This window comes from Sapajus apella, unplaced genomic scaffold (genome assembly GCF_009761245.1).
Source record: "Sapajus apella isolate SASKATOON/1434 unplaced genomic scaffold, GSC_monkey_1.0 scaffold14, whole genome shotgun sequence".
NCBI classification, from domain to species: Eukaryota; Metazoa; Chordata; class Mammalia; order Primates; family Cebidae; genus Sapajus; species Sapajus apella.
Genome location: NW_022436954.1, coordinates 15314088 through 15319576, shown reverse-complemented (window position 1 = coordinate 15319576; position 5489 = coordinate 15314088).

The window sequence follows — 5489 nt, the reverse complement described above, 5'->3', positions numbered from 1 at the left end:
TTCTCCTGCCTCAGCCTCCTGAGTATCTGGGATTACAGGTGTGCGCCACCACGCCCAGCTAGTTTTTGTATTTTTAGTAGACATGGGGTTTCACCATGTTGGCTAGGTTGGTCTTGAACTCCTGACCTCAGGTGATCTGCTCACCTCAGCCTCCCAAAGTGCTGGGATTACAGGCGTGAGCCAACATGCCTGGCCTGCTACCGCTTCTCAACCAAAAATTTTCCTCAGACTTGATAGTTTATAGCTAAGTCAGCTGACTCAGAGCAGAGCCAAGTTTATTTTCTTTTATCTAGAAGCTTAAGGAACCAGGAAAGTTGTTTTTGTCAAACTCCCTAGAAGGTAAACATGACATTTTTTCATTCTGTTTACAGGACACATTGGCATGAAGGGAATTTCTGTTGCCACCACATGCTGCTGTTTACCTGTCCTTCACACACCTCCAGCCAGCCAGTGGGACAGCTGCTGCAGTAGCCCAATATTCCAGAACTTGGCCTTTTTGTAGGGGAGGGGAGGGACATGGAGAGGGAGAGTGTGGGCAGGCCCAGGCGGGTGACCCTGAATGAGAGTGGGAGGGGACACTAGTTTATTTCCTGAAAGCCACCGAGGGAAGCTCTGAACTACACTCACCAAATTGTTCACTCAATACATATTTATTTTAAAAAATTGTGAATAGAGGCTGGGTGCAGTGGCTCATGCCTGTAATTACAGCACTTTGGGAGGCTGAGGTGGGTGGATCATGAGGTCAGGAGATCAAGACCATCTTGGCCAACATGGTAAAACCCTGTCTCTACTAAAAATACAAAAATTAGCCGGGCATGGTGGCATGTGTCTGTAGTCCCAACCAGTGGCTGAGGCAAGAGAATTGCTTGAACCCGGAGGCAGAGGTTGCAGTGAGCCAAAATTGCACCACTGTACTCCTGCCTCGGCCATAGAGTGAGACTTTGTCTCAAAAAAAAAAAAAATTGTGAATAGAATTGTATATTTAATTGATTTCATTTTTGAATAGGTACTTATGGTTCAAAACTCAAAAGTTACAAAAAGGCTTAACTGTGGAAAATCTATTTATTTATTTAAATTGACACATAAGAATTGTACATATTTATGGGGTACATGGTTGTTTTTTTTTTTTTGAGACAGAGTCTCATACTGTCGCCTGGGCTGGACTGCAGTGGCACGATCTCGGCTCACTGCAACCTCTGCCTCCCAGGTTCAAGTGATTCTCCTGCCTCAGCCTCCTGAGTGATGTTTTGCTATATACAGTGTAGGCCGGGAGCAGTGGCTCACACCTGTAACCACAGCACTTTGGGAAGCTGAGGTGGGAGGAGTGCAGGAGTTTGAGACTGCCTGGGCAGCATGGCAAAACCCGTCTCTACAAAAAAGTACAAAAAGAAATTAGCTAAGCATGGTGGTGTACGCCTGTAGCCTGATACTTGGGAGACTGAGGTGAGAGGATCACTTGAGCCCAGGAGGTCAAGGTTGCAGTAAGCTGTGATTGCACCACTGCACCCCAGCCTGGGAGACAGAGCAAGACCTTGTCTCAAAAAAAAAAAAAAAAAAAAAAAATCAAGCTTCTGGGTCTATAGAAAAATAAAATAAAATACATAAATAGCCTGTAATCCCAGCACTTTGGGAGGTCGAAGCAGGGGGATCATTTTTGGCCAAGAGTTCAAGACCAGCCTAGCCAAATTGCGAAACTAAAAATACAAAACTTAGTCAGGTGTAGTGGCACCTGCCTGTAGTTCCAGCTACTTGGGAGGCTAAGGCACAAGGATGGCTTGAACCTGGGAGGCGGAGGCTGCAGTGAGCTGAGATGGCACCACTGCATTCCAGCCTGGGTGACAGAGAGAGACTCTGTCTCAAGAAGTAATAATAATAATAAATAAAATAAAAATTCATTGTATAGTGATCAGATAATTAGTATATCCAACATCTTAAACATTTATCATTGGGAACATTCAATATCCTCTCTTCTAGCTATTTGAAACTATATATTATTGTTAACTCTAGTCATCCTACAGTGGTATAAAACCCTAGAACTTGTTCCTTCTGTCTATCTAGCTGTACTTTTGTGCCATTTAACAAATCCCTGCCTACATCCTCCTTCTTCCTACTCTTATCATGAAAAATCTTTCCTACTTCCAAGTAATCCAGTTACCCTCCCTGTAGGAAGTCATCATAATTAGTTTTTTTTCTTTTTCATTTTTGTGGAGATGGGGTCTTACTATGTTGCCCAGGCTGGTCTTCAACTCCTGGGCTCAAGCAGTCCTCTTGCTTCAGCCTCCCAAAGTGCTGGGATTACAGGCATGAGGCACTGTGTGGTCATAACTAGTTTTTTTCTATACCTTTTTTTGTTTGCACAAACAAGCAAATATGTACACATCTTCCACCACCCCTTTTTTTTTTTTTTTTTTTTTTAACCAGCAATAGCATAACTTAACACTTGTTTTCTGCCAGGTGCAGTGGCTCATGCCTGTAATCCCAGTACTTTGGGAGGCTGAGGCGGGTGGATCACAAAGTCAAGAGATCGAGACCATTCTGGCCAACAAGAGAAACCCCATCTCTACTAAAATACAAAAATTAGCTGGGCATGGTGGCACACGCCTGCAGTCCCAGCTACTTGGGAGGCTGAGGCAGGAGAATTGCTTTAACCCAGGAGGCGGAGGTTGCAGTGAGCTGAGATTGCGCCACTGCATTCCAGCCCGGCACCTGGTGACAGAGCAAGGCTCTGTCTCAAAACAAAAAAACAAAAAAAACACTTCTTTTCACTTAACAATATATCCAGGAAATCTTTCTCTATATTAGTTCACAGAGAGCTTCTGTGTTATTTTATAGGTGTACATAGTATCCTTATTGCATACCTGTATCATAATTCATTTCACAAGTGGATATTATTTATCAAAACACATACATACATACGTACAAACTTTGAGTGATCAGTCCAGAATCAGAACTGATGAGACGGCTGCTGGCTGCTGTGTCCAGTGGATGCATCTCTTCCACTCCTGCCTCGGTCTGTGTTTTTCTGTCATCCTTTCCATTTGCATGACAGGCAGTTCCTTATTGTTTCTGCCTTGTGAATTCTTCCTATTCACTTCCCAGCTCAAATCCTCCTTGTCCCTGAAATTTCCCCTCCTTACGGCCTGGCCTAAATATATAGGATCCCAACAGTTATCGTCCTTTTTCCTTACAGGGTAAGCTACTTTTGGGGCAGAAGTCTTGACACACAAACCCACTTCTGTTTCTCCCCTGGAGCCTGCACAGTTAAGCCTTTTCCATAATAGGCCCACAACAGAGTGCTGGCTGCAGAGTGAAAGTGTTGGCCCTGGCCAGGCGAGGTGGCTCATGCCTATAATCCCAGCACTTTGGGAGGCCAAAGCGGGCAGATCACCTAAGGTTGGGAGTTTGAGACCAGCCTGACCAACATGGAGAAACCCTGTCTCTACTAAAAATAAAAAAATTTGCCAGGTGTGGTGGTACATGCCTGTAATCCCAGCTACTTGGGAGGCTGAGGCAGGAGAATCACTTGAACCCAGGAGGTGGAGGTTTTAGTGAGCTGAGATCGCACCATTGCACTCCAGCCTGGGCAACAAGAGCAAAACTCTGTCTAAAAAAAAAGTTGGCCCTGTAAGGTGACACTGTCCATAATTGTGAGCTGGTGATGCTTAGGGGAAGGCGATTAGCACGTTGTTGCCTGGAGTTCTGGCAGCTCTATTTCCCATCCAAGTCAGCACTCTCTTGTTTTCTATTTTGGGTCCTGAATGCTTAAGCAAAGGGAAAATCATCAAAAACTACAATAGAGACTAATAGGGTGGAGGAAAAGGCAGAAATAAGCAGGTGGGGCTGAGCGTGGTGGCTCATGCTTGTAATCCCAGCACTTTGGGAGGCCGAGGGGGGCAGATCACCTGAGGTCACGAGTTTGAGACCAGCCTGGCCAACGTGATGAAACCCCGTCTCTACTAAAAATACAAAAAATTGGCCGGGCAGAGTGGCTTGCACCTGTAATCCCAGCACTTTAGGAGGCCGAGGTGGGCAGATCACGAGAACATGGGTTTGAGACCAGACTGACCTACATGGTGAAACCCTGTCTCTACTAAAGATACAAAAATTAGCTGGGTGTGGTGGTGCCCACTTGTAATCCCAGCTACTCAGGAGGCTGAGGCAGGAGAATTGCTTGAACCCAGAAGGCGGAGGTTGCAGTGAGCCAAGATCGCGCCTTTGCACTCCCCTCTCCCACCAAGGTGAGAGATATTCATCCTTGGGGATGAATATGAAGTTCCTTCCCTGGACAGGAGGAGTCCATTGCGGGCACTCCATTCTCAGGGGCTGCTGTGGGAGAGGATGCTGGCATTCTGTATTCCTCCCATTGGTGGAGACTGAATTCGGATACTCCCCCATCTTCAGAGTCTGGGGTCCTCGTGGGTCATGGGAGTGTCACAGAGGGGAAAGCCCTAGGGCAAAAGAGACCTGAAAAGAGTGGCTGGGCACGGTGGCTCATGCCTGTAATCCCCACACTTTGGGAGGCCGAGAGGTGGATGGATCACCTCAGGTCAGGAGTGTGAGACCAGCCTGGCCAACATGGCAAAACCCTGTCTTTACTAAAAATACAGAAATTAGCCAGACGCAGTGGCATGTGTCTGTAGTCCCAGCTGCTCAGGAGGCTGAGGCTGGAGAATCGCTTGAACCCAGGAGGTGGAGGTTGCAGTGAGCTGAGATTGAGCCACTGCACTCCAGCCTGGGTGACAGAGCAAGTCTCCATCTCAAAAAAAAGAAAAAAAAAAGAAGGCGACATTGAAGCCAAGACTTAAGGAGGTGAGAGAGGGAAGTACCAGGGTCTTGGAGAGGAGCATCTGCTGGGTCTTCCCAGCAGAGCAGCAAGAGCGTGAGGCTGGCGTGGATCTGACATGAGTGGTAGCAGTAAGGAGGCCAGTATGGCTGGAGTGGGGTGAACCATGGCGAGAAGGAGGAGCTGAGATCAGGGAGGTAGCAGGGAGCAGACTGCTTAGGGCCTCGCAGGCTGCTGCAGTGTCTTTGGGTTTTACTCTGAGTGGAGCGCGGCATTTTGGTCTCACTGTGTCACCCAGGCTAGAGTGCAGTGGGGTGATCTTGGCTCACTGCAGCCTTGACCTCCTGGGCTCAGGCGGTCCTCCACCTCAGCCTCCCCAGTAGCTGGGACTATTCTGGATGCTGAGTGCTGGAGACTGGCTACTGGTTAACTTTTGTATTTTTATAGCAATAGGGTCTTCCCCTGTTGTCCAGGCTGGTCTCAAACTCCTGGGCTCAAGTGATCTGCCCTCCTCGGCCTACCAAAGTGCTGGGATTACAGGCCTTAGCCACTGTGCCCAGCTACCAATAAATTTTATACTGGTTACATGTCCAGCTGATAATATTTCGATATACTTGAAGAAAATTATTAAAACGAATTTTACTTGTTTCTTTTTTTGCATTTCTTTTCTTTTCCCTTACTCTCTCCCTCCTTCCCCAGCCTGGGA